The sequence below is a fragment of the Phacochoerus africanus genome, chromosome 2 (assembly GCF_016906955.1).
Source record: "Phacochoerus africanus isolate WHEZ1 chromosome 2, ROS_Pafr_v1, whole genome shotgun sequence".
Taxonomy (NCBI): domain Eukaryota; kingdom Metazoa; phylum Chordata; class Mammalia; order Artiodactyla; family Suidae; genus Phacochoerus; species Phacochoerus africanus.
In genome coordinates this window covers 123341604-123355650 of record NC_062545.1, presented here as the reverse complement: position 1 = coordinate 123355650, position 14047 = coordinate 123341604, and the positions used below count along the sequence as shown (strand labels likewise).

General features: G+C 40.2%; 1 pseudogene; it reads right to left on the bottom strand.

The window, feature by feature from the left end:
* Positions 1-1452: 1452 nt before the first annotated feature.
* Positions 1453-2089, bottom strand: LOC125120756 (peptidyl-prolyl cis-trans isomerase A-like; annotated as a pseudogene).
* Positions 2090-14047: the final 11958 nt, after the last annotated feature.

The window sequence follows — 14047 nt, the reverse complement described above, 5'->3', positions numbered from 1 at the left end:
CAAGGGTTTGATCCCTGGTCTCTCTCAGTGGGTTAAGGATCTGGCATTGACGTGATCTGTGGTATAGATCACAGATGGGGCTCGTATCCCGCGTTGCTGTGGCTGTGGTATAAGTCAGCAGCTACAGCTCCTATTTGACCCCTAGCCTGGGAACTTCCATATCCTGTGGGTGCGGCCCCAAAAAGACCAAAAAAAAAAAAAAAAACCCTTACTCACTAGCCTATGGAGTAGATCATGTGGGATACTTTCGGCTTCCTGGTGCACTTTCCCTTCCCCTGGACTTCTGCATCTCCAGGCCAGAGAGATACGACGTAGTGAGAGCACAAACTTCAGTTTTATCCATAGAGATGTCCTTTAACCAAGTAAAAACACTGAATGACTGGAGAAGCTTTAACATGTTTGACTTTTTTTTTTGTCTTTTTGCCTTTTCTAGGGCCGCTCCCGCGGCATATGGAGGTTCCCAGGCTTGGGATCTAATCAGAGCTGTTGCTGCCGGCATATACCACAGCCACAGCAACTCAGGATCCGAGCCACATCTGCGACGTACACCACAGCTCACAGCAACACCGGATCCTTAACCCACTGAGCAAGGCAAGGGAATCGCACCTGCAACCTCACAGTTCCTAGTCAGATTCGCTAACCACTGTGCCACGACGGGAGCTCCCATGTTTTATTCTTTTAAAAGAAAAAAAAAAAAAAAGATTTGATGCTTGAGTCCAAAGAAATAGAAAACTAGGTAATGAGAAATCGAGAGCTTCAAGTTACAGAACACCTACAGATTATTTAAGGGCATATATTCAAAAATGCCAGAGTTCCCGTCGTGGCGAAGTGGTTAACGAATCTGACTAGGAACCATGAGGTTGTGGGTTCGATCCCTGCCCTTGCTCAGTGGGTTAAGGATCTGGTATTACCGTGGTGTAGGTCACAGACTCGGCTCGGATCCTGCGTTGCTGTGGCTCTGCAGTAGGCTGGCAGCTACAGCTCTGATTAGACCCCTAGCCTGGGAACCTCCATATGCCGTGGGAGCGGCCCAAGAAATGGAAAAAAGACAAAAAAAAAAAAAAAAGCCTCTGCCCAACCTCCTGAGGCTTTCAGTTGTATGGAAAGCTGAGACCTGCCTTTTTCCCCAGCTAACTCACCTTTCTCTGGCAGGAGACAATCAATAGGTGGGATAATAAATTATTTAGTAAAGCACTGAAACTTAGATATTTAGTTTTTCACATTCACTAAAAATTGATTTGTCTGCCATCTGCACACAAGTGTACAGGACATAAACAACTCTGCAATCCAACTAGACTTGGAGGGAAGGAAAGAAAATATAGAACCTAAAAAACTGCAGCATATGAATAGATGTTGAGTCATATTTTCAGACAGCACAAAGATTATAGGATAGATTGAGCAGGTGATGGTGGTGAGGGGACTCCTGAGGCTACAGAAGGAATGATCTGGAAGTTAAGATAAAACACAAGTAAAACTTAATTGGAGTTGTCTGTAGTTGGCAATAAAGAGCTTGGTGGTTCTGCCATGCCTGGACCGAAGCACTCCGTGGCTTCCACAATGTTCATACCCTCTTCCACTTTGCCAAAGACCACGTGTTTGCCATCCAACCATTCACTCTAGGCAGTGCAGGTGAAAAACTGGAAATAGTTTTTGTTGAGTCTTGCATTTGCCATGGATAAGATACCAAGACCCATATGTTTTAGGATGAAACTCTCATCAGATTTCTCCTCACCCCAGATAGACTAGCCACTAATGCCATTACAGCGTGTGAAGTCACCACCTGGCACATAAACCCCACAATAATTCTGTGAAAGCGGGAAACTTTATAACTGAGTCCTTTCTCCCCAGTGCTCAGAGCATGAAAGTCTCCTGCTGTCTTTGCAACATTGCAAACAGCTTGAAAGACATGGTCCAAGGGCTCACCCTGGACAGCAATGTTGAAAAACACAGTGGGGTTGACTGACTGAGCAGTGGTGGTATCTGCAAAGCCAGCTTTCTTCATTCTGATGTCCAAATGGCTTGTCCTCCCGGCAAGAGATTTTTGTATTTTTACCTTTATCTCCACAAGCAAGGACTTGACCTTTATCATTTTTCCCTAAGATGACTAAATCTTGTTGCCCTCTTTGAATTTAACCTTTCCTTCCTACTCCCAGGCTATCCTGCCTGACTACCATTGTGGTCTTCAAATATTGCTTTCATCCTAAGACTCCTCTGAGCCTTACCCTACAAGGTATCTAGGCCCTATCTAGCCCTGGGTTTGAGCAGACCTGTGGTCAAGGATGATAGTAAAATATCTACCACCATTTCTGGCACATAGCAGGCACTGTTGGTTTCTTTTTCCTCTTTTTTTTTTTTTTTGCTTTTTTAGGGCCATACTCACGGCATATGGAGGTTTCCAGGCTAGGAGTCTAATTGGAGGTACAGCTGCCAGCCTACACAGCAGGCTGGCATCGAACCCAAAACCTCATGGTTCCTAGTTAGATTCATTTCTGCTGTGCTACGACGGGAACTCCCCTTTTTCCTCTTCTTATCAAGTTAGTTTATTTACTGTCCCAAAGGGTACACTAGTTGTACAAGCCTCATAGATTACAGGCATGCTTTGGAGATATTGCAGCTTTGTTCCAGACCACCACAATAAAGGCAATATTGCAATAAAGTGAGTCACATGAATTTTTTTAGTTTATCCATATGAAAGTTACTCTTTATACTATACTATAGTCTATTAGTGTGCAAAATGTACATACTTTAAATAATATTTTATTGCTAAAAAACAGTATCACCTGAGCCTTCAGTGAGTTGTAGTAACAGCAAAGATCAGATTTCCATAACAAATATAATAATGAAAGATTTTGAGGAGTTCCCATCATGGCGCAGTGGTTAACGAATCCGACTAGGAACCATGAGGTTGCAGGTTCGATCCCTGGCTTTGATCAGTGTGTTAAGGATCCGGCATTGCCGTGAGCTGTGCTGTAGGTCGAAGACGCGGCTTGGATCCTGCATTGCTGTGGCTGTAGCATAGACCAGCAGCTGTAGCTCCGATTCCACCCCTAGCCTGGGAACGTCCATATGCTGCGGGTTCAGCCCTGAAAAGCAAACAAACAAACAAAACAAAGTTTTGAAATATTGCAAGGAAAGACAAAAAAAAATGAGTTCCCATCATGGTGCGGTGGTTAACAAATCTGACTAGAAACAATGAGATTGTGGGTTCGATTCCTGCCCTTGCTCATTGGGTTAACAATCTGGCGTTGCCGTGAACTGTGGTGTAGGTCGCAGATGTGGCTCGGATCCCGAGTTGCTGTGGCTCTGGCGTAGGCCGGCGGCTGCAGCTCCAATTAGACCCCTAGCCTGGGAACTTCCACATGCCTCAGGTGTGGTCCTAGAAAAGACCAAAAAATATATATATATATATTGCAAGGATTACCAAAATGTGATACAGAGACATGAAATGGGCAAATCCTATTGCAAAAGTGGTGCCCATGCACTTGCTTGGTGTGGAAACCTTCAGTTGGTAAGGAAAAAAAAAAAAAACAAACCAGGATCTGCAAAGTGTAGTAAAATGAAGCTCAATAAAGCAAAGTATGCCTGTATTCTCCATCCAAGAAGGTCATTCACTCCAATCTCCAGCCCCTAAACCCAAACCTATCAAACATAAACAAATTCAGATTCTACTTTCAAACTTTAAAAGTCTTGAAGGTCACAAAAGTTGGAACAAATAGAAAAATCATACCTTGTTCTTGGCTAAGAAATTCAACATCATAAAAATATTGTTTTTTTAACATGTCAAAAATACGAATAAGATTTGGAGGGGAGCAAAGGAAATGGGAGGAGGGGAGCTAGCCAAGCTAATTCTAAGCTCGTACGGAAAAAATAAGCAAGAATGGCCAGAAATTCCTGACAAATAAGAGCAATAAAAGGAGCCAAGTATCTGTAAATAATAAAGCATAAGGACACTAATCCACCCTCATGACCTAAACACTTCCCAGCATCCTACCTCCAAATACCAACATAGTGGTGATCAAGATTCCACACAGGAATTTGGGGAGAATACATTCAGTTTATAGCACCAAATATCCATCAAGAGGGGACTATAGAAAAAGAAAAAAAAAAAAACCTAAGTACTGATAGGGAAACACCTCCAGCTTAGTATAAACAATATATCATTAAGGTGAAAAGTAAGGCGCAGGAGTTCCCGCTGTAGCTCAGTGGTAACAAACCTGTTGAGTATCCATGAATAATGCGGGTTCAATCCCTGCTCTCGCTCAGTAGGTTAAGGATCTGGTGCTGCTGTGAGCTGTGGTGTAGGTCACAGATGGGGCTCTGGTCCTGCACTGCTGTGGCTGTGGCATAGGCCAGCAGCTGCAGCTCTGATTTGACCGCTAGCCTGGGGACTTCCATATGCTGCAGGTGTGGCCCATGTGGCCCTAAAAAGCAAAAAACAAAAAAGTTAAGATACAGAAAGTATAGAGTGCTACCTTTTAATGAAGGGAGAAGATTTTATACACACGCATACCCATGGAGACCTTTCAATGTACATACACCTTTTGATATTTTTAAACGATAGGAATTAAATGTATTACCTTTTAAAAAAAATGAAAAATGCTTTCCCTGGCTGTAAATACAAGTTTAAAAATTAAAGAGTTGAAAAGGCCATCAGAGATCACCTAAAATGGTTTCCTAATCTTAAAAGTAAGAACACGAAAGAATATAAGAGGGAAGTGTTCATGAAATAGCATGGCTAATTTGTTCCAGAACTAGAATACTAATCTCTTGATGAATGCTTTTCTCCTCAGTCTCTTGATAGGTGCTGTGTGTTCCAGCCCATGCTGATCTCCCTTTTTACTAACTCTTTGCTGATTTCATGTGTCTTAATTTTCACTCATAAGTGTTTACATCCTCAAAGGTATTCCTCTATTTTCGATACCACTGGACGCAGTGTTTGGCCCATAAGTGCTTTGTTCATTTATTCAACAATTTGTTGAGTGTTCATTAAATGCTAAGTATACTACTTGGTTTCATGACTACATTGCTGTCAATTGGAACACTGGAAGAGGAGGTAGAAGTTTTCATCCTTGTTCTAACCATTGAACATAAAGGCAACAAAGCCTGTAATTAATTCACCTATGTATGTGAAGCCATATCTATGTTCACTTTCTTAATAATTTTGGGTAGGGCCTGAGCAGTGGGTGACATACATTCTGCTACTCATACATTGGTGTTAAATGAGCAAGATCACTGATCATCAAACCCAAAGTTAGGTAAACAGAACTTTTGGCCTGCCTGCTGTTAATGAGATTCCCCTTCCATTCTATTTCTGAGGATCACTCTGTGTTTTCAAGGAACTTTTAGAAAAGACTCCCCTGGTAACTTGTCTCCCATTTCTGTCAACCTACTGCCTGTGCCAGACTGTCAGTGTCTTGAAAGCAGGAACTCTCTTTGTATTCCTAATGCCTTTTAAAGTGCCTAGCACGATTAATGTTAGTGAACTGAACCAAACATGTTTAGGACCATGCACACCTATACTTAAGATTACAAGTGGAGTTCCCATCATGGCTCAGCAGTAACGAACCCTACTAGGATCCATGAGGATGCAGGTTCAATCCCTGGGCTCACTAAGTGGATTAAGGATCCGTCATTGCTGTGAGCTGTGCTGAAGGTCACTGATGAGGCTCCTATCTGGCATTGCTGTGGTTGTGGGGCAGGCCGGCAGCTCCGAATAGACCCCTAGCCTGGGAACTTCCATATACCACGAGTGTGGCCCTAAAAAACCAAAAAAAAAAAAAAAGACTACAAGCATGTCACTTGCAATGTGTTTCCACTAGAGTGAATTTTGTTTCATTTCCAGTCTTTTTTAAATTTTTTATTATAATTGATTTATAATGTTCTGTCAATTTCTGCCGTACAGGCAAATGACCCAGTTATATATATATATATATATTTATATATATATATATATATATATATATACACACACATATTCTTTTTCTTACATTATCCTCCATCATGTTCCATCACAAATGATTAAATATATAGCTGCCTGCGCTATACAGCAGGATCCCATTGCCCATCCACTCCAAATGCAACAGTTTTCATCTACTAACCCCAGATTCCCAATCCATACCACTCCCTCCCCCTTCCCTCTGGCAAACACAAGTCTATCCTCCATGTCCATGATCTTTTCTGCTTTATAGATAGATCATTTGTGCCATATTTTAGATTCCACATATTAGTGATATCATGTCGTGTCTTTCTCTTTCTGACTTCATTCGGTATGAGAGTCTCGAGTTTCATCCATGTTGCTGCAGATGGCATTATTTTGTCCTTTTTTATGGCTGAGTAGTATTCTATTGTATATATGTGCCACATCTTCCTAATCCATTCACCCATTCTTGTGCATTTAGGTTGTTTCCATGTCTTGGCTATTGTGAATAGTGCTTCAGTGAACATAGGGGTGCATGTATATTTTTCAGTGAAAGTTTTGTCTGGATATATCCCCAGGAGTGGTATTGCTGGGACATATGGTAGTTCTATATTTAGTTTTCTGAGGTATTGCCATACTGTTTTCCAAAGTGGTTGTATCACTTTACATTCCCACCAACAGTGAAGGAGGGTTCCCTTTCCTCCACATCCTCTCCAGCATTTGTTGTTTGTTGACTTGTTAATGATGGCTACTCTAACTGGTGTGAGGTGGTACTTCACTGTTGTTTTCATTTGCATTTCTCTAATAATTAGCGATGTTGAGCATTTTTTCATGTGTCTGCTGGCCATCTGTATGTCTTCTTTGGAGAAATGTCTGTTTTAGTCTTCTGCCAATTTTCCAATTGGGTTGCTTGTTTTTTGTTGTTGTTGTTGTTGATTTGTGTAAGTTGTTTGCATATTTTGGAGATTAAACCTTTGTTGGTTGAGTCATTCGTAAAAATTTTCTCCCATTCTGTGGATTGTCTTTTTGTTTTGTTAATGGTTTCCCTTGCTGTGCATAAGCTTTTGAGTTTAATTACATCCCATTGGTTTATTTGTGTCTTTATTGTCTTTATTCCAATCTGTTTTAATGTTTCTGATTCCCAGACATAAAATCTATAGCCTCTGTTCCCTTTCCCAATAACCATAACTGCCATCTTTCCTCTATCCTTTCTGGAAATGTATCCTACCCCTAACCTCAGGACTACTTGGAAGCAGGTATTTCCCCGGTGTTCATGATATAACCTGGCAAACAGCCAAGGCTATTTTTTTCTTTGGCCAAACCCTTGACAAGTGGACATTCCCAGGCCAGGGATCATGCCTGAGCCACAACAGTGACAACTGCTAGATCCTTAACCCTCTGAGCCACCAGGAAACTCCTAGCCAAAGCAGTCTTGAAAAAGAACAAAACTGGAAGTTTCACACCCCATGATTTCAAACTATACTACAAATCTACAGTAATCAAAATGGCATGATACTGGCACAAAAACAAACACATGGGTTCTTGGAACAGAAAAGAAAGCCCCAAAATAAACCAGCATTCTTGACATACTTTGTCAGTATATGACGAAGGAAGCAAGAATATATCAGAGTTCCCATCATGGCTCAGTGGTTAGTGAATCTGACTCGGAACCATGAGGTTGCAGATTTGATTCCTGGCCTCACTCAGTGGGTTAAGAATCCACTGTTGCCGTGAGCTGTGGTGTAGGTCACAGATGCGGCTCAGATCCCACATTGCTGTGTCTCTGGCGTAGGCTGGCAGCAACAGCTCCGATTAGACCCCTAGCCATATGCCGTGGGTGCGGCCCTAGAAAAAAAGACCAAAAAAAAAAAACATATACAACTTAATAGCAAATATATATATATATACATATATATATATGATGAAAAAAATGGGCAGAGAATCTGAATTGACATCAATGTCACTATCATTAGGGAAATGCAAATCAAAACCACAAGATATCATCTCATACCTGTAGGAATGGTTATTAGAAAAAAAAAATATACACACACACACACACACACACACACACACACACAGAGACCATTACTTGGCCATAAAAAAAAGAATGAAATTTTGACATCTGCAGCAAAGTGGATGGACCTACAGAATATTACACTTAGTGAATTAAAGTCAGGCAGAGAAAAATGTAAGTGATGATAATCACTTATTTGTGGAATATAAAAATAATACAAATGAATGTATATGCAAAACAGAAACAGACTCCCAGATATAGAAGACAAACCAGTGGTTACTAAAGGGGAGAGGAAGGGGCTAGTTAAGGGTATGGGATTAAGAGATACATACTAGTATGTATAAAATAGATATGCACCAAGAATACATTGTATAGCACAGGAAATTATAGCCATTGTCTTATAATAACTTTAAATGCAGTATAATCTGTAAAAATACTAACTCAAAAGGCTGATATATCTGAAACTAATATAATACTGGAAATCAGCTGTATTTAAACAAAAATTTTTAAGAGAAAGACAAATACCATATGGTCTCTCTTATATGTGGAGTCTTTAAAAAAATCGAAGGGAACAGACTGGTGGTTGTCAGAGGCGAGGGGTGAAGGGAAGGCAAAATGGGTGAAGGGAGTCAAAAGGCATAAACTCCCAGTTATAAATAGGTAATGGGTAGGTAATGTACAGGATGGCAACTATAGTTAATATTACATTACATACTGAAAGTTGCTAAGAGAGTAAATCTTCAAAAGTTCTCATCACAAGACAAAAAGTATTCTTAACTACATATACTGATGGATGTTAACTGGATTTATTGTGGTAATCATTTTGCAGTACATACAAATATTAAATCAATATGTTGTACACCTGAAACTAATAAAATGTTGTATGTAAATAATACCACAATTTTTAATAAGAAAATTTGGCAGGGTTGTTTTTGTTCCTCAAGGATTTCCTCAATATAAAATTTGATAAAAGCCTGACCCTTGTTCCTGGCAGGTTATGCTCCCCTAGGTTCAAGGGTTTCTCTAGTTGTTCCTCCAGAAACCTCCTGAATATATAGCATGATAAAGTGGGAAAGATCTTCTGCTTGAGAGTCCCAGGCATTATAGGCATTCAAATCCTAGTTTTGTCAGAGTTCTGGCTGTGGCGCAACAGGATCAGTGGCGTCTTAGGGGCACTGGGATAGGCTTGCTCCCTGGCCTGGCACAGTGGGTTAAGGATCTGGGCATTGCCGGGTCACAACTGTGGCTCAGATCTAATCCCTAGCAAGGGAACTCCATATGCCTCAGGGTGGCTAAGGAAAAAAAAATCCTAATTCTAAACTAGCTCCATAATATTGAATAGGTCACTAAAGCACCTTGAACCTTATTTGCAAATTTAGCAGTAATAATGCTCTTCTCATAATGTTTTGGTGATTTAGAGATAAGGCATGTGAAAATTCCTGGCAAATGGTAACTACTCTGAATATATTTCCCTTTTTTTCCACAAAGTGGTTTACAAATTAATGAAGAAATAAGTGAACAGTTCCAAAGCAGCTATACTTACCTTATTTATAGAAACCTGTACTACCTGTTTCTGAAGACAGGAGTAAACCAGGTCTCTTAGTAGCTTGCCTTGGCCTGTCTCTAGCACTTTAGTTTGGGAACATTGTGCTCTTGAGGTGTGTCATAGCATGTCCTGATCAAAGGCCAAGTCTAATTGTGTCCATGATGTTGGTGTGTAAGGGTCCCTCTTAATAGGTTCCATAAGGTGCTCATATATGACACAGTGGAGTCTCTGGCCCTTAGGTGATAACCATCTACTAGAAAATATAAGATATTTACATAAGTAACAATTACGCAAAATAGAATGTAATGTATGTCTTAATGACATGAGATATGCAGAGACAATGCTATGACAATTTAATAAGGAAAAATCACTTCCAGCTACAGAAGTTAAAAAAATGGATTCATTCAATAGACATGTGTCATAGATGTGTCTTGCAAGGTATATAGACATTTGTCATAGATGTGTCTTGCAAGGTATTTTTCTAGGCACTGGGAATGCAAAGATTAAAATTATATTACACTCAGGATTCCTTAATGGCCTAACAGCTTAGGTTACTGCTGTGGCTCAGGTTACTGCTGTAGCTCGGCTTCAATCCCTGGCCTAGGAACTTCCGCATGCTACATGTGAGGCCAAATAAATCAATTAAATTAAATCATATTACACTTGTTTGCTAAGAACTTAGTAGAGGAGAAAGTCACAGGAAAAATAATTGAAATACTAAGTGCTAGGGACTGGTTGCTCTATAAGTGATATGTTCATCATTGTACAACTACAGGTGTGATAAATTCATTGAGTAATAAAATAAATAAATAAATAAATAAATAAATAAATGGTATGTTCAATGTGCTTTAGAAGTAGAGATCAAAAGTGATTAACACAGTGAACAGAGAGTATGAGGAAGAAATGATGCTTGAAAGATAAAGAGGAGTTTATCAGATACAGAAGATAGGAAAGGGTATTTATTAAGAAGTTGCCCTTTCATCTTAAAAACGGGAAGAATTTACACATTCAGAAGTGGGCACAATCCAGAATTGTATCAACAAAGGTAGGAAAAGCAAAAGAAAGCATGAAGTGAAATATTGAATAAAGAAAGCATGAAGTGTATTATGAATAAATAAAAATTAATGAACTTGATCCAGCTTGTGGTGGGGTTAACACAATGGAGAAAACAAAGGTCTTCAAGCTGAGACATGATGAGTTTAGAATTTTGAATTAAGAAGATTAAGCTTAGAGTTTTTTACAGGATTGGTTGGATAAGGGCACACTAGGAGCAAGGAGGGTGATTAGGAGACTATTAAAATTGATAGGTAAGAGATAACAAGATCATGTAGAGAATGGCAGGAGGAATGGGAGGAGGAGGCCAAATGGCGAAAGTGTTGCAGACATGGGGTGTGGTTGTTGGCAACCTGAGCGCTTGAGAGGATGGTGTACTTTTAACAGAAATGAGAAACCTAAGCGAGAATGCTTGGAGGAAGTGGAAAAAATCAGTTTGGACACATTGATTTTGAGAATCTGCAAAAGAGCAGTTTCTGTAAACTAGTAGAAATAATAGATAATATGGAACAAGTGGTTAAGGAGAAATGGGAAGTGAGAATGGGGCAGCAAATGTAGCTACTTTTTGTGAGCTTTGGCAGTAAAGGAAAGATGTATGAGGAAAGATCTTGAGGATTTTCATTGTATGATGAACTGGAGAGACTGAGCTTGGAAGTTGAAAGGGAAAATGAAGAACAGACCAAAAATTGAAGATAAAAGAGAGGGGAATGAGATGGAACAAGGTCATAGTTTCAGAGGTATTAGTGGAGGAAAAGATAAGAACTATTTCTGTGACTAATTTCTAGGCATGAGAGATAGAAGACTTTCAGTTTCTAATTCAGATGATCTCAGATGATTTTTAGATAATTTTTTTTTCCTTTGTGGAAAATATCACCCTATTTTTTTCCAGTTCCTTGGCAATTAAACCAATATCTGACTGACTTGCAACATGGCCTACTTAGTTAGAGACACTTTCCTGAAGTAGAGTGGGAGTTGAGTAATTGCTTTCTCTAGTGTTCCTTGTACAAAGAGCTCAACTATTTCAGATTTGATAGCGCAAGATTATGTTCCTCACTCTTCAAAAAAAAAAGCTCTTCAGGGAGTGTTCTTATGACACAGAGGGTTAAGGATTCAACTTGTCACTGCAGTCGATTGGGTCACTGCTGTGGTGAGGATTTCATCCCTGGCCCAGGAACTTCTACATGCCACTAGTGTGTTTGGGGAGGGGAGCAGATCGCTTCAATTTAGATAAATGTTTATTTTCACAACTTTCCCAACTCACACATTTTAAAAGTCAGGAGTGGAGTTCCTGCTGTGGTGCCGCAATTAAGAATCTGACCACATCAACATAGGTCACAGCCGTGCCTTGGATTCAGTCCCTGACCCAGGAACTTCCATATGCTGCAGATGCGGCCATAAAAAGATTTTTAAATAAATAAACAAATAGGGAATTCCCTTGGTGGTTAACAAACCCAAATAGGATCCATGAAGATGTGGGTTCGATCCCTGGCCTTGATCAGTGGGTTAAAGATCCGGCGTTGCCATGAGCTGTGGTGTGGGTCACAGACATGGCTCGGATACCAAGTTGCTGTGACTGTGGTGTGGGCCAGCAGGTGTAGCTCCAATTTGACCCCTAGCCGGGAACTTCCATATGCAGCAGGTACAGACCTAAAAAGCAAAAAACTTTAAAAATAAGTGAATAAATAAAGTCAGGAGTAAAAGAATAAAGCCTTTAGAAGAAAACATTAAAAAGTAGCTTCATGACTTTAGAATAAGCAAAGGTTTATTTCTTTCTTTCTTTTTTTTTTTTTTCCCATTTTTGGCCACCTTGCAGCATATGGAGTTCCTGGACCAGGGATCAGATCTGAGCCACAGTCATGACCTAAGCTGCAGCTTTGGCAATGCCATATCCTTCACCAACTGTGCTAGGCAGGGGATAGAACCCAAGTTCCAGCACTTCCCAGATGCTACCAATCCCATTATGCCACAGCAGAAACTTGGCAAAGATTTCTAAAATCAGACCAAAAAAAAAAATCACTAGTCATAAGGGGCAGGGGATGTGATAGACTAAGATGGCTAAACAATTGTAAGGTTTTGTTCATCAAGAGCTGTCAATAAGAAAATTTAAAAAAAAAACAAGACTCAGAGTGAAAGAAAATGTTCTCCATATGTAAATGAAATAGCCACATACCTCAGACTATATAAAGAATTTCTATACATCAGTAAGAAAAAGTGTGGAGTTCCCGTCGTGGCTCAGCGGTTAACGAACTGGACTAGATTCCATGAGGATGCAGGTTCGATTCCTGGCCTCTCTCAGTGGGTTAAGAATCTGGCATTGCTGTGAGCTGTGGTGTATTTCGAAGGCATGGCTTGATTCTGCATCACTGTGGCTCTGGAGTAGGCTGGATGCTGCAGCTCTGATTGGACCCCTAGCCTGGAAACCTCCTTATGCTGTGAGTACAGGCCTAAAAAGCCAAAAAAAAAAAAAAAAAAGAAGCTCGACTTCTTTATTCATCAAAAATTGCTGAACTACAGCAAGATATTTTAGTCATCGAAACAGCTCAAATGAAAAGAACAGAAAAATATGAAGTGTTAGATAAGGTTTTGGACCAACTGGAACTCTTATACACAGCTCAGAAGAGTATAAATTGGTACAATCACCTTGGAAAACCGTTTGCTCGTACCTCATAAAGCTGAACAAATGCATAGTCTATGACCTAGCAATTCCAGTTCTAGATATCTACCTAGCAGAAACAACTGGATTCTATGCAAATGTTCTCTAGTAGAATGAACAGATGAAAGTAGTGTCTTCATGTAGTGTAATACTACTCAACAGTGAGAATGAATGAACCACAACTACACACAATGGTATGGATGAATTATACTACATCATGATGAGCAGAAGAACCAGAGACAAAAGAATTCATACTGTATGATTCCATTTGAGAGAGTTCAAAAACAGACAAAGAGAGTCTATTCAGTTAGAAAAGAGGATAGTGGTTGCCTATGGAGTGTGTGTGCACCAGGGAAAGCAATATTTCTTTTTTCTTTTCTCTCTCTCTCTTTTTTTTTTTCTTTTTCTTTTTCTTTTTAGGGCCGCAATGGCAGCATACGGAAGTTCCCAGGCTAGGGCTTGAATTGGAGCTGCAGCTGCTCAAGTCTTCGACCTACACCACAGCCACAGCAACGCCAGATCCAAGCCTTGTCTGCAACCTACACCACAGCTCACTGCAGCACCGGATCCTTAACCCTTAACCCACTGAGTAAGGCCAGGGATCAAACCCACATCCCCTAGGATGCTTGTTGGATTTGTTACTGATGAGCCGCAACGGAAACTCCCAAGATTTTATTTCTTGATCTGACAGTAGTTACACAGATGGATTCAGTTTGTGAAATTCATTGTTACACATTCATGATTTGTGCACCTCTCTGTTTGGGGGTTTCTTTTTTTTTCTTTTTCCTGCTGGCCTACATCACAGCCACAAGCAACGCCATATCCTTAACCCACTGAGTGAGGCCATGGATCGAGCACATGGAT